Raw genomic sequence first — 16,631 nt, forward strand, 5'->3', positions numbered from 1 at the left:
ATATAAATGTTTTGGCTTCACTATTCAGGACTCGTGCAGCACACTTGGTTTCTATCGGTCTGCTAGTATAATCATTCATGTGGAGAAATCATCAGGACATTCTTCTCAAGTTCATGAGCAGCTCAAATCATATGCATCATAAACGCTTCAGGAATAATTGCGATTAGTTATCGCATTCCAATCGTTAAAGGGATAGTTCACCCTAAAAATGAAAATTCTGTCATCAATTACTCACCCTCATGTCATTCCAAACCTGTAAGACCTTTGTTCATCTTCGGAACACAAATTAAGATATTTTTGATGCATTCCGAGAGCTCTCGTCACCCTATAGCACCATTTAGTAGAGTATCACATACATAAACAATGTATCCGCGTACATATGTTGCATACGTTGTTTATGTATGTGATACTCTCCAAAATGGCGCTATAGGGTGACGCGGAGGAGACGAATTGTTGAATAAAGTTGTTATTTTTGTTTTCTTTGCGCACAAAAAGTATTCTCGTTGCTTCGTAAAATTATGATCTTCTACATGTCAAAACGAGCACTGTACAGTGTGACACTGGGTTTAAAATACACTTAATATTCAGTAATATTATCGATTTAACTGCACTGACACTCTGATGAGAACAAAATCTCACTTAACTGATCTGCTTTACAGCTGAAAGTGAATTATTTTCAAAATTGATGCATTTTGCAACATTAACACAGTTTTCTGTTTAACACTGTAAAGCTTTAGAAATAAAGGTGACAATGCAGTGCGCTCAACTTCACCTTCCATTTCCAGTGTGACGAACAACAAGTGACGTCAGCTGTGATTTTAAAGATGCTGTATGTAATTTTTTTACTGTACTAAAGCATAAACATACCAAAATATGTTTGCAGATATTTAGGAAACATGCTAAGATCACTTACTTCTCCGAAAAACAATGCTACAGAAAGTTATTGTAGGTTGAAATCTGAGTTCCATGTCAGATTATCTGTTTTTGTTTTGGTGTGTGACTCCGCCCATTGCCAGTTTACCAAATAATATTTCGACACCCAGGGTTGCCAGTTGGTGAAAACACAGCGTATCGCAGCCATGGAAGTCAGCAAATAAACGGAGTCAGAGATCACAGATTCTACCCGACCTAAAAAGCCTCGGCATCCACCTAAAAACCTTTATGACCAGAGGAATATTAAAACACTGATAAATCAACTCCTCACCTTACAGCCTAAGGCTCGTCGCTTTACATTATCAGTTTCGGTCGTTCCTGCTGCAAGTTCTATCTACCCGACCTAAAAAGCCTCGGCATCCACCTAAAAACCTTTATGACCAGAGGAATATTAAAACGCTGATAAATCAACTCCTCACCTTACAGCCTAAGGCTCGTCGCTTTACATTATCAGTTTCGGTCGTTCCTGCTGCAAGTTCTCAATCTGGCAACCCGAGTGAGAGTTGAGTCTGAGGAGGAGAAACAACTCTCCAATATTGTGAATTTGGACTGCAGTACCACTTCAACCACTAGCTGTCAGTATTACATACTGCACCTTTAACATCTCTTTCTTGACTCATTTAAGAAGAAAATTGGATTGCAAATGCACAACACTTATTTGAGAGATGTTGCTGTGTGATGTGTTATTGAGACACTGTACCGTGACCTCTGACATCCCTCTGTCCTCACTAACACACGTGTGTATGTCCAGTGAAACACTGAGCAGAACCCTGGAACCATGAGCTCATGCAGTGATGGTTCAGGGCGGCACAGGTCCGTGTTTGTGTGCTGATGTGAGTGTGTGTGTGTGTGTCATGACATTACATCAGAGGGAAAATACAGCTAAAGCTGTAAGGGGCCAAAACATCCCACAGAGACGGTGGAGATCCAGCTCACATCTGGAGAACAACATCTACTGATGACTGGAAACGCCTCTGAACCTCAACATGCAGAGATCCAAGTCGAGTTTATTTCTGAAGCACTTTATACAATACAGATTCATTCAAATTAGATTCACATTAATAAACCAGAATATAACAGTGAAAATGTTGTAAAGTTCAGCTCTACAGAAGACAACAGTGTCAAAATATAAAGTCTGGATTATTGTCGCTGTGTTTTGTTTTCACATTAGGGGTGTTGCGATATACCGGTATTGACGATAACCGCGATATTCAAATCATGAAATATCAATATCGTGTTAATTTAGTGTGTGACGATATACTGGTATTGGCGATAACCACAATATTTAAAATGAAAAGGACATTTATGTTAACACGACACGCAAATAGCCTACTCCAGCGCCAGTACATGGTTGACCTTCCAGGTGGCAGTATTGCACCTTAATGCTGACACCTGTCAAACTAGAAGAAGACGCAGCGCGCAGCCGTGCTACTCCGAGAAGGACCATGTTCAATATTATACAGACAGTAAGTTGCCATTATTTTCCTAGTCATGGAATGGGAAACGTTACATTAACCTGTTAACAGCAGTTTCCCGTGTTCATATATTTAAATAAAAGGGTGATTATTTTAATAAGTACTGCGTTTTCTTTACTCTTCTAATTTTTGTATTTGTATTTGCACTCAAGTCATGGCCAATACATGTGCCTAGCACTTGATTTCTTTGTTCAAATCTATTACACGATTAAAACAAATCTAGAAAAACTGAGCGACCACATTGCTACATTAAACTCTGTAAAATGTTAAGTTGGTCGCAGTGCCATGCACTTAATGCCTCATCTGCGGCCGTTCTAGATGCACATTAATACTGAATTAGAAGCGCGTTAACTGCATGACTTCATTCCGGCGCAACTATAGGTTAAAGAGATTAAAATCCGGGTACGCAAGTTAACAGGTTAATAAACTAGTATCAGTTTTGATGTTAATATTTTTTCATCATACAGTTGAACTTGACAGTATTTTCTCTCTTGTTATTTCATAGGGAGCTTCAAAGAAGACAGAGAAAGCCAGAGTCTCAGGTCAGCTGTGACCTGAAAAAGAAGAAGTGAAAATACATGTGCCCTGTGTTTATCAGTATCCTTATGTTCATTGGGTAAAAATAAAAACGAAATAAACAAAGTAAAAATTAATTTGGCTGATTCCCCAAGGTTTCTATAGATATCGCGATATATCGATATCGTGAATTATTTTGGCCACAATAACCGTGGTGTAAAAAATCGAATATAATGACAGCCCTGTTTCACATTTTACTGCTTTATTCAATTTCTGTAGTATTTCTTATTTCTCATAGATAAATCTACTGTAAAAAAAAAGATTTTTCTAAGTTGTGAATAAAACAAAGATTATTGGAGAATGTTTTATATGAAAATACTATTTCAGTATTTCTGTTTCAAAATTTGATGCTTAATTCACTGCCATGAATTGTTTGTGAAATTAATTTCAGATTAACTAATTTCAGAGTGAAAATTATTTTCAATGTATCTGAAAAACATAAAGCACTGTTTATTTTATTTCTATCTTTGTTCCAATTTATTTTCCTGTAATTAGTTTCTTTGTTCTTATTTTTATTGACTGTTTGCTTGTCTTCAATACGTTTGAGAACTTTATACACTTTCAGTGGTTTCTAAAAGGTTGGTATCATAACAACAGCATTTCAAGTAAAAACACTGTGAAATAAAATTACTCATATTGTGATGTAAAATTGCAGTCATATCATCTATAAACAATAAAATCTTGAAAAAAAGTGCTTAAAATAACAAGCTGTTTCTCAAAAGCATTGTAACTTAAAAAGAAAAGCATCAATAATTTAGTGCTGTTCACTATTAAAAGTAAAGGTTGTTTATTGGCATTGACGATTCATGAAGAATCTTTAACATCCATGGAACAACTAAATGTTCTTTATAGTAGAAAAAAGTTATTTAGATTATTAAAATGTTCTTCACACTAAGAGAAATGATCACTGAAAGAAACAAAAAATAGTTATTCTATGGCATTGCTGTGAAAACCCTCTAGGAACCTGTATTTTGAGGACACGCACACGCACACACACACACACACACACACACACACACACACACACCCAGTGACTGACTGCAGTTACAGTGATTAAAAACAGTAATGATTTACTGCAGAAACAGACGCATGTTACTCATGTTTGAGCTCATCTAGACGTCTTTCCACTGAATCCTCCTCCTCTTCCTCTGCAGCTTCATCTCTTCACACGTCTTTCTTACAGTCACACAAACACATCACACACAGTCTGTAATAATCTTTCCTCTGAATAATAAAACGTCAGTGTAAATGATTCAGAATGAGGACTATCAAACACACAGCAGTCATTATGACGTCTGGAGGAACCTGAGAGAAACTCAAATAAAAGACAATGATTGTTTCTCATGGTGTCGTCTGTAAAAACAAACCTGCACTGCAGTGATGAAATATTAAAAATCAAACAGTGATTTGTTCACATGCAGAAGTGAGTTCTGTGTTCCTGTGAACCTGGAAATGCTCTTCTCAATGTGGTCAATCACATGCTCAACATTTATTTATATATTCTATTTAATATTAGAAAATTTGATGCACTATGGTTTACTCTCCACATGATGAATTTCAGTTTAAAAATGAGCAGAAATGGTACAAAAAAGGTACAGTGAACATTGTTTGTTGGTTTGGCTACTTGGTCAGGTTAACTGATTAGTTGTGCAGATTCTAATTCATATAAATTAGCAATATCACACTCGTAGCCGTGAGATATGACACATCGGCACAGCTGTGCTTCGGCCATAGGTAATCACAGCGTGCCGATATACTGCCATACTTGTGTGATATTGTGTTTATACAACAGTTCAATGGCACAAGTGTTTAAATACATAAGAAACAAGAACGGAGTGTCTTTAAAAGTCCTCTTTTGGATTCAAATCTAAAGTTGACAGTTTAACAGCTGAGCCCAAGCCTCCATTTCTAATTCCAAAATGTCACTTTAGAACTAGTAATGAAGAAACGCTAAGTTGCTTCATTAAAAGCTTATTGTATTACTGTATTAAAATCTGTAAAAGCTGTGTATTATGTGGAGTTGAGTATTATGAGAGAGAGAGATTGACTGAACGAGTGTGATTACCTGCATCTGATACAGCATCCATTCTTCCGCTGAATCTCATATTCACAATAAAACATTAGTTTGAATGTCCGCTGAGGAAAGCGATATATTTGTCGTACTATCCTTTCATCTGTTAAGGGTGATTTCCGATGACAGCGCAGCTCAGTGCATTTCTTGTCTGCGTCTTACAAGCTGTTGTTGAAAGTACAAATAACTTCCTGTTTCAGTCGCTTTAAATATAAAAGTCTTTACTGCTGACTCGTAAAATAGTCTCTTGTCGCCATCTAATGGCGGAATAATGAAACTAATCACAATCACGAACACACACACACAGTTTCCCAAGACTATACTATTGTTAAATACTACTGTTATTTATATAAAATATTATTTATTGAATAATATCATTTAATAAACAACAACAACAGCCATTATGAAAATTACTAGGCAATTCAGTCAAAAGTACAAAGACGGTGTTCTGATATACAGCATTGAAGTTACATAAAAAAATAATGTAATCAGATTTTGCCCTGAGCCTAAACTATTTGCTTTGGAACAAATAATAGATAAAAAATAAAACCTTGCCCCTTTTAGACTTGCACTCTATTCATTTACTAACTTCTTGTTTTCTTAAAAAAAAAAAAACTAGCACTAGCTTCTCTATTCTTTTTGTATTCTATCTATTTCTTTTTATTTATTATACAATTAACAAAAGCAAAAAAGGCCTCTAACACTAGCTTGCTCTATTCTTTTTCTGTTCTATCTGTTTTCTTTTTATTTATTATATAATTTTAAAAAACCTTGCTACGTGTACTGCGTTAAGCTAACTGAGGCTTGTTATAGCACTTGCATATCATTGCTCTTTTGTTGATTTTGATTGCTTCCATTGTCCTTGTTTGTAAGTCGCTTTGGATAAAGGCATCTGCTAAATCACTAAATGTAAATGTAAATGTAGATTAATGAGACCAAAGACTGCCCACGAGATTTGCCCAAAACTAATTATATCTCATGTTTAACCACTATAGAGACATCAGAGCCAGCGGCAAATCCCAGAGGAGGTAAAGCTGCTCTCGGCGTGTCCATGAGCACTAAACGGCCGCTGATGCACTGGAGCTCACATCCCCGAAAACATTGAAGTAAATTTTCAAATAGACGTTATCTTTAATAACAAACCGCATATTTAAAGACTAAACAACTTTTTTTTTTTTTTGCCTAAAAACTCCTAAAACAACATTCCATGACACAAAACAGTATTATTTATAAAATTATAGTGGATTTGAGTGGTCTGCCATGCCATTCGTTAGAGTGAGAGAAATACCGCAAGCGGAGTGATACAAACCGTGAAACTGTTGTTGGAGTTCTGTTATCACTCTAATATCACACTCTTATCAGCCAATCAGTTTCGAGGACTGTTGTATAAATGTATATAACACATATTTTAACATGTTATTGTATCTGTTATACAATAATAGCCTATTTCAAAAGATTCAAAACTCTTTTTTTTCTTATTTTTTTTTTATTTAGAAATATACAGATATAATTGCGGTACAGCCTGATGGAATAACAACCATAAATAGAACAAAAGACAAGAAACAGCTGGATTCAGACAGCAATAAAATCACACACTGTCCCCTGTAAATGTTGAAAATATATCACTGTTAGATTGTGCCAACATCCTAACGACTGCTCCAAAAGCATAAGATCAAATCCCCTTGACAGGAATACCAGATCCTGTCAGTAGACATTAATTTTATCTAAAACCCAAAACCTGCAGTAACTCAAAGTCTTCAATCAGCCTGAGAGGATAACAGAGGAAATCAGAGAAGAGCAGAAAGCAGGAGATAAATTATAATAAAAAGAACCTGAATAATCTTACTTGTGTATGTTTCGATGCACAGACTTCATCAACAAATGTTATCATAACTGAAAACTATGTAAAATTACTGCTTCACAACATCATCCTGGGATGTTAAAAAACCTGGAAATGGAGACATTCTCTGATCTCTTACTCATTACAAGACAAATATTCCTTAAAACCATGCAATCATTAGATAAAACAATATTACGTTTATATACATTCAGAGAAGCTGCTCTAAGTCTGTGTTTTCACATGACGTGTGCTGCTATACTGTCTATATGAGGATTTATTACACACATTTATTCTGACATGTTATTTCACTGACAGAATTTCAGCTGCAGTATTAATGTCATGAAGAGAAAAGAAGAGACTGTATAGCATCTCACTGTTACTGATTTATCATGCAGCTCAAAGCATTATGGGTAAAATCTCTCTACAGTCTATTCTGACTCATCAACACAGTTTCACTGATGATCCTTTATGAATATTAAACCCAGGATAGAGCGGCTGAGTGAATGTGGTCTGGACTGTGTGGATGAGGCTCATTGTGTTAGAAACACTGTAGAAGGACAGAGTTCCTGCACTGTGATCCACAAACACTCCTATTCTCCTGCTGATGGACTCTACAGGGAGACGAGTCTTTATGTTATTGTGAATGAATGAATATCTAGAGGGAGTGCAGAAGAAACTCCAGGACTGATCATTACGTCCAAAAAAACACTCATTACCTCCCTGATATAAACACACCAATATTTCCACTCCACTGCAGCTCCCAGTAACTGCGTCCACACACACTCTCTCTACACAACACCTGACTACACACATCAAATCTGTCTGGATGATCAGGATATGGCTGATCTGTGCCAGTGTAAGTAATAACTCTGTTGCTCTCAGACAGAAGGAGGCTTTTATTCACTGTGTTGAGATCCAGAGTGAGCTGATGGGAATCTGATGGAGATAAAACACATCAGAATCAGGAATTATGAATCTGTTTGATCTTTTCATGTAGCTGAACTCTTCATGTTCAGTGTATCATCAGTGTCTCAGTACAGATGACCAGATATCCTGTGCAAATCATCATTTACATCATCAGTTATAAAACTCTTCTTTCACCTTCTACAGGAAGAACACGAAGACACTCAGTGAGTTTTTCTGCTTGTTTTCTTACTGACTTATATTGTTTCACCTTCTACAGGAAGAACATGAACACACTCAGTGAGTTTTCTGCCTGTTTTCTTACAGACTTACATTGTAGGAAGTCGTTCCTGGTCCCAGGAACAATGTTGGTGAATGTGACTGTGGAAATCAACAGACATTAACAGTGTTATTCTCATGATCCTGCATCCATTCCTAAGACATTTCTAATATGATGTTCTGCATGATATGAGATGATGATGGACCCCCGTCACAGACCATTTTGAGATTGCACTTTTATGAAGTGCAGGAACGCAGCTCTTTCCCCTCTAAGCCAGATGGGAATCCGCATCTTAAATTACCGGCTGATGCTAGCCAAATCAGAACGGGAACCTATCGCTCACAGGTAATTTTTGCTCAACAATCTGGAGCATTTTGGGCTGAGAATCAACTCAGCCAAGAGTTTTCTGACTCCCAGACAGCGAGTGTGCTTTCTGGGAACAGTTATAGACTCAGTTCAAATGCAAGCCAGAAGTATGCCGGAACGCTCCCTGAACATTCAGCGAATTGCGGCATCATTCAAGTTGGGGACTACGTGTCCCCTCAGGGTGTTTTAGAGGTTGCTTGGCCTCATAGTGGCCGCCTCCTCATTGATTCTCCTGGGCCTGCTACACATGCGGCCCCTCCAATATTGGCTGAAAACTCGTGTTCCGTCCCACGCTGGCACCTGGGCCGGTGTTATATCAGGATAACTCATCGCTGTGTCAGAGCTGTGGCCTCCTGGACAACTCTTCACCTGTTTTCATCAGGTGTGCAGTTGGGAGTGACGTCCAGAAGGAAGGTAGCCACAACGGACGCCTCCAGTTCGTGCTGGGGCGCTCTGTACGAGGGCAACCTGACGTACGGCTCCTTGTGCTGGCCCACCACCCATTTGTATGCCTTCCCTCCAATCACCCTGATTCCTCACGTTATCAGGCAGGTCAGGGAAACAAAATGCTCACTTCTCCTAGTGGAGGAGAACCAAACTTGGCTGACAGAGCTGATTTAGCTGCTGTCTGCAGCCCCATGGCCAATACCATTGAGGAGTGACATTCTCTCGCAAGCAAAGGTCAAGATTTGGCACCCCCAGCTGCAGCTGTGGAGCCTTCATGTTTGGCCCCTCGACGGGAGTCTAGCCAGTTCCCCACGGGGGTCACTAATACCATTTTAGAGGCTAGAGCTCCATCTAAAAGATGTCTTTACGACCTTAAATGGTCAGTCTTCTGTGACTGGTGTTCAGCACGAAGCCTGGATTTGTATTCTTGTGCCGTGTCCCATGTGCTAACCTTCCTTCAAGAGTTGTTAGACAATGGCCGTACCCCTTCCACACTCAAGGTTTATGTGTCAGCCATCACGTCGAATCATTCTCTCGTGGCTGGCCGCTCTTCAGCAGAAACAACCTGGTCAATAAGTTTCTAAGGGAAGCTCAGAGACTGAACTCGCCTCGCCCTAGAACTGTGCCGATATGGAACTTGTCTATAGTCCTCCTTTTGAGCCGCTTCAAATGGCTGGCTTGCGGCCCATGTCACTCATAACCGGTCTGCTTTTGGCCTTGGCATTGGTCAAATGAGTAAGTGACTTGTAAGTGCTGTCAGCACGTCCTGTCTTGAGTTGGGGCCTAACGACTGTAAAGTCGTTCTGCAACCGCAAAGTGGTTACGTACCTAAGGTGCTCTCAACTCCATTCAGAGCCCAGGTTATTTCCCTGTTAGCTCTCCCTATGGCGGATGACGAGCAGGGTCCCAACTTGCTGTGGCCTGTTCGGATAATCAGAGTGTACGTTGAGCGCTCTGGGTTGTTCAAACAATCAGAGAAGCTCTTTGTGTGCTTTGGAGGCCTCTTTAAGGAGCTGCCAGTCACAAAGCAAAGACTGGATAATAGATGCTATAGCCCTGGCTTATGCCGCAGTTGGCTTGTAATGCCCTATAGGTGTGAGGGCCCATTCCACCAGAGGAATGGCCTCCTCCTGGGCGTGGTCCAGTGGGATTTCTATCGGGGAGATTTGTGTGGCCGCCAGGATGGTCATCGTCATCTACCTTCATTAGATTTTACCATTTGGATGTCCCCGCTATGCAGGCGCGGATCCTTTCTGCCTAAATCTACCCCTTTCCGCACTGAGTGGAACGGCTATCTTAAGTAGACCTCAGATTATTGACTTGGGTCTCTTCTATAGCTCAGGCTTACAGAGCCCTCTGGCAAGTGCTCCTGAGTTGGGCTTGTGGAGCAGGCTAAGTTCTGCTTCTTCTCATAGCACGGCGCTGCTGGATAGCATCAATAAGCTGACTTAACGGGACTGTCGCTTCAGTCGAATGATTCTGATGAGATGGAGCTTGGGCCGACTTCTATAGTAGTTGGCTCCGCCCGTTCTGGCGGGTTCGAGTGCCATTGGTTTGTGCAGCTACACAAATGCTAACAAATCAGGCTTCAGTATCAGAGTAAACAGGAGTTTCCCCATAGCGTCAATAAGCTGACGCAACGCTCGTTCCCTTATCTCAGGGAACCAAGGTTACGTTAGTAACTGGCGTTTTCTTTTCTTTTTGATTTTGTGAAGAAGCAATAAAACCATGCTAATAAGGAATATGGTTTTTGCTTGATTCATGATCTTACTAATACTACAGTTAATATAATTCCTGAATTACAGTAGCGTTCCATTAGTGCAACTACAAAGGAGATTTTAATAGTTCTAATAAATTTTAATTCAATAATTAAGAGCCTGCAATATAGCCTTTATTTATTTATAAATAATTTATTCCAATTGCCCTAACCCCAGCAAATTATTAGGGGCAGTCGTGGCCTAATGGTTAAAGAGTTGGACTTGTAACCCGAAGGCTGTGGATTCGAGTCTCAGGTCTGACAGGAATTGTCGGTGGGTGGAGTGAATTCTCTTCTATCTTCAATAGCATGACTGAGGTGAAGCCCATTAGCAAGGCACCGAACCCCCAACTGCTCCCAGGGTGCCACAGCAATATGGCTGCCCACTGCTCAGGGTATGTGTTCACTACTCTGTGTGTGCACTTGGATGGGTTAAATGCAGAGCACAAATTCAGAGTATGGGTCACCATGCTTGGTCACTTCACTTCAATATATTTATGGAGGATTGTGTTGCCGGATGGGCTGAATTTTAGCCCAAGTCCAAGTCCTCCCCTAGGGCCAGAAAAAAAAACTTCTTATTGTACAATTATTTAAAGTAAACTGTTTAAAGTAAAAGAATCATATCCTCAGAGGTTGTTGATATTTCTGGAAATGGGTTTGTGTTGACTTCATATCTGGTGTTAATGCATTTATGGTTATAACATGTTTTAGCCTGGAATATTTAGATATAATCTAAATATTTATATTTATATAATCTAAATATATTATATAGATATAATATTTATATTTAAAAAAAACAAAAACTAAATATTCCTCTGGCAGAAAACATTGTGGCACCAAGATAGGCTACTAGGAAGAGGGCCCTTGGGTTTGCTATAGCCCAAAGGCCCAAAGTTTCTTAATCTGCGTCTGATGTTGGTGAATGTGACTGTGGAAATCAACAGACATGAACCGTGTGATTCTCATGATCCTGCATCCATTCCTAAGACATTTCTAATATGATGTTCTCCATGATATGAGATGATGATGGACTGGTTTCTGACAGCAGATGAATCTCCAGGACGTTACCTCTGTCTGAGATCTTCTTGAGCTGCTCTTTGCAGAAATCCTCCAGTTTGTCTCTCAGCTGATGGACAGATTCTCTCAGACCATCAAAAGAGAAGAGAGAACTGAAGGGATCATCATTTACATCTGTAGATTCAGGAGGTGCTGAGAGAGACTGGAAACTCTACAGAAAACAGAAATCAAAACTCATCAGCTCCACACTTTACCCAATAACCTGCACCTACATCAGATTTGTGCGGCTCTTGTTGACTTGACTGATCTTTAGTAACTCACCTCAATCCAGCACTTTCCCAGCATAAGCTTCATTCTTCTCATATTCATTACATCACATTAGAGCTACAGATTCTAGTATTTGCCGCTTATACTCTATGTGAGCTTTCTAGGAATAGTTTGGATGATAAAGAATCTGCTAAGAACATAAATGTCCATCTAACAGTTCAAGCACATCAATAGAGTCTCATTGTAAGGTTGAGTAGATTTGCTCAGGAAAAGCAGCTCAAAGGCTATGATTAGATTGACCATTATTTATAACTTTAGAGTGGTTAGAGACACTGAAACTTCACAAGGACCCTTAAGACAGAGTCAGGTTTGGTTTGCTTTTCAATACACTGAAGCATTGCTAATATACAGCCTGACTTCATGTTAGGTATATTCTTGGTCAGATTTATCAATGTGTTACAGGTCAATAAAACGTAATGTTATTTGGTTTGAGGATCATCTGATCCAATTTTGATGAACGTTACTCAGAATTGGTTCTATCAAGTTCACTGATTTCACCATGATGTCATAAATCAGAAGGAAAAATGAGGTATGAAGTTAAAATGTTAGTGAAGTTTTAAACTGTTGGTGGCGCAAGTGGTTTTTGACAGCTAAATATATCTTCTAGAAGAAAGTACTCAAAGAAATGATTTAAGAGATTTCCAGAGCTGAAAGCCATTTGTAAGCAGCATCTCTTTCAAAAGAAGATGGTTAGATGAGAGTCGGACTGATGAATATATAATAAAACACTCATGAAATGTTTTTCTGTCACAGCAGGATCTGTCTCAATTCCACTATGATCCTGTTCTTCTAGATCTCTGTTACCTGCAGGAACTGGATGTGATCCTGTGTGTGTGAAAGCTGCTCCAGCTCAGCGTCTCTCCTCCTCAGATCATTGATCTCCTGCTCCAGTCGCTCCAGTCGTCCTTCAGCTCGACTCACTGCAGTCTTCTCCTGATCTCTGATCAGCCGTATCAGCTCAGAGCGGCTTCTCTCAATGGAGCGGATGAGCTCAGTAAAGATCCTCTCACTGTCCTCCACTGCTGTCTGTGCAGAGCGCTGTTAGGAACCAGAAAGAGCTTTTTTTGCCACACTATACAGTATATATGTGTGTGTGTGTGTGTGTGTGTTTGTGTGTATTTTTATTTACTTATCTTTATTTTTAAAGATATATATATATATAAACAAAAACTAGACAAGAATTGTATGTACAGGTGTGCTATAGATGGAATAAGATGTAGGGATGGACTAAGATAGGTGGTATCAAATAAGTATAAGTGGTATTGCACATAATATTATTGCACAATTTAATGGTTCATGAGCTAGGTTGCCTGGGGGAAGGAACTTTTATTGTGCCTAGCTGTCCTGGTGTTTGGTTCTCTGTAGCGCCGACCAAACGGCAACAGTTCAAAGAGGAGATGACTTGGGTGTGAGGCATCCAGGGTGATTTTCTGTGTTCTTGAAGGGTGGGCAGGGGAGCACCAATAATCCTTTCAGCAGTCAGAACCATCCTCTGTAGTCTTCTGATATCCGACTTTGAAGCTGAACCAAATGAGACAATTATTGAGGTACACAGGACAGACTCAATGATGGCTGAGTAGAACCGTTTCAGAAGCTCCTGTGGCAGGTTGAACTTCCTCAGCTGGTGAAAGAAATACAGCCTTTGCTGGGCCCTTTTGACAATGGAGTCAATGTGATTGTCCCACTTCAGTTCCTGAGAGATGGTGGTGCCTAGGAACCTGAATGTCTCCACTGCAGCTACAGTGCTGTTCATGATGGTGAGTGGGGGGAGTGCAGGGGGGGTTCCTCCTGAAGTCCACAGTCAGCTCCACTGTTTTGAGCGTGTTCAGCTCCAGGTTGTTATAACTGCACCAGACAGCCAGCTCTTTAACTTCCTGTCTGTAAGCAGACTCATCACTGTCCTGGATGAGGCTGATAAGTGTGGTGTCGTCTGCAAACTTTAGGAGCTTGACAGATGGGTCAGTAGAGGTACAGTCACTGGTGTACAGGGAGAAGAGCAGTGGGGAGAGCATGCAACCCTGAGGGGCACCAGTGCTGGAAGTGCATTGTATTGTTATATTGTAGAAACTTAATTTGCTGTAAAGTTGCTTTGCAACGATTTTTGTCGTGAAAAGTGCTATACAAATAAACTTGAACTGAATTGAATTGAATAGTGTGGCTGTTTGACATGAATTTCCCCAGTCTCACTAGCTGTTGCCTATCTACTAGGCCTGTAGTAAGGACTGTAAAAAGATGGACCAACTAAACAGAGTGGGCATTACAAGCATGTTTCGACTGCACTGATTGGAGTGTTTTTGAAGCTACTGCCAATGATCTGGACGAGCTCACAGAGACTGTAACATCATACATCAGTTTCTGTGAGGATATGTGCATTCCTACCAAGACTTATCTAACATACACCAATGACAAACCATGGTTCACAGCAAAGCTCAGACAGCTTCGCCAGGCCAAAGAGGATGCCTACAGGAAGGGTGACAGAATCTTGTGCAATCAGCCAGGAACATGCTGACAAAGAAGATTAGAGTGGTTAAAATGAGCTACGCTAAAAAGCTGGAAAACCAGTTTTCAGCAAATGATCCTGCTTCAGTGTGGAAAGGTCTGCAAAACATCACAAACTACAAGACACCATCCCACAGCACTGAGGCGAATCAACAACTTGCTGAAGACCTGAATGAGTTCTATTGTAGATTCGAAACTCCCGGTCTCATACCCCACACCAGCTCTAACCATCTCTCTACACAACCATTAACACCTCCAGGAACCCCCCTCTCCCCCACTCCTGCAGTTCAGATCAGTTCAGGTCTTCAGAAAGCAGAAGAAAAAGAAAGCACCAGGCCCAGATGGTGTTTCACCAGCCTGTCTGAAAACATGTGCTGACCAGCTGGCCCACATCTTTTCACAGATTGTCAACAGATCACTGGAGCTGTGCAGACCTGTTGCCTTAACATCTGTGGCCATAAAGTCATTTGAGAGACTGGTGTTGGCTTATTTGAAGGACATCACTGGACCCTTACTGGACCCCCTGCAGATTGCTTACTGAGCAAACAGGTCTGTGGATGATGCAGTCAACATGGGACTGCACTACATTCTCCAACATCTGGACAAACCAGGGACTTATGCAAGGATCCTGTTTGTGGACTTCAGTTCGGCCTTCAATAAGATCATCCCAACACTCCTCCAGACCAAACTAACCCAGCTCTCTGATCCTAGCTCTGTTCCTTCAGTGGGACTGAAAGAGGGGAGTCTGAACTGAGACAATCTTCTCTTCTTCTCCAGACTCACCTTATGAGACTCCACAGCCTCTCTCAGATGCTGAAGATCTTTCTCTCTCTGCTGGATTCTCTGCTGGAACTTCTGCGTCTCCTTCAGCTGCTTCTGCAGGACAAACGGATGATAGTGACTGTCACAGAAAACTACTGGCACTAAATCTTCATGTGAACAGATGAATCCAGTAAAAGTGGAGCTGTTAACTAATGGCTGTAGGTTCAAATTCCAGAAGTGATGATCAGTTACAATCATCATACGTGAATTATCATGAAGATTAAGGCATGTTTTAAGTCAAGCGTACATGTAGTAATAGTGAAACTGACACAGACATAGAGCTTCACATTGACAGTGTTTCTGTGTTCTGTGTAATTAAGCTGCAGCTCTACACAGTAAACAAATGAACAAAGAGAAGCTTTAAATGACTGAAATCATCTGGATTCAGTCAGATTTACTGAACAGAAACTCATCTGTCACTGCATTTAGCTTGTACTTTGACTGATAGAATTATACATTTTGTCGAAGAATGAGTGAGTAGTTCACTCCATTATTTTATGTTGCTTAATCAAAGCCTAGTTTACAAAAGATTGTGTTGATAAAGGTTTACAGTTTTTTTTCAGCAAACAGTGAAACTCTTCTTGCGGCTGCTGTTCATTTCTGCTGCTGTGTGCAGTGTGAATGCTGTAAGCTGTTAATATGGGTGCAGATATAAACACGTTTCATCAGTGTCTAGTTTTAAATACCTGCTTCTCTGTCCTCTGTGCTTCAGTTGATACAGTGTCATGGTTTTTATGGTCATCCATACACAGCACACATATACATTTCTGGTCAGTGCGACAGAAAACCTCAAGGATCTTCTCATGTTTCTGGCAGATCATCTCCTGCAGTCGTCCAGTGGCATCAGTCACTTTGTGTTTCTTTCCTTTAAACAAACTCTCATGTTGTTCGAGGTGATTCGGACAGTAAGAGTTCAGACACACCAGACAGGACTTGACGGCTTTGTATTTTCTTCCAGTACAGACGTCACACTGCACATCTCCAGCTCCAGCGTAACAGTCAGCAGGGCATTTCCTCTTCTTCAGTTTCTCCACCAATTCAGCCAACATGGTGTTTGTAGCTAAAGCAGATCTTGGACTGAAGGTCTGTCTGCACTGAGGGCAGCTGTAGACTCTCATCTGATCCTCCTGATCCCAGCAGCCTGTAATACAGCTCTTACAGTAATTGTGTCCACAGGAAGTGGTCACTGGATCCTTCAAGAGATCCAGACACACTGCACACAAGAACTCATCCTGAAAATCTGTCTTCTGCCATTTTACTGCATGAATACAGAAACACAAACACACAACAGTTCAACTACACTTCAGCTTCTCTTTCCC

General features: G+C 40.3%; 1 pseudogene; it reads right to left on the reverse strand.

The window, feature by feature from the left end:
- Positions 1-7,316: 7,316 nt before the first annotated feature.
- Positions 7,317-16,631, reverse strand: part of LOC107678060 (tripartite motif-containing protein 16-like) — a 9,873-nt pseudogene continuing 558 nt past the window's right edge.

The sequence above is a fragment of the Sinocyclocheilus anshuiensis genome, unplaced genomic scaffold (assembly GCF_001515605.1).
Source record: "Sinocyclocheilus anshuiensis isolate Anshui unplaced genomic scaffold, SAMN03320099.WGS_v1.1 scaffold1454, whole genome shotgun sequence".
Classification (NCBI taxonomy): Eukaryota; Metazoa; Chordata; class Actinopteri; order Cypriniformes; family Cyprinidae; genus Sinocyclocheilus; species Sinocyclocheilus anshuiensis.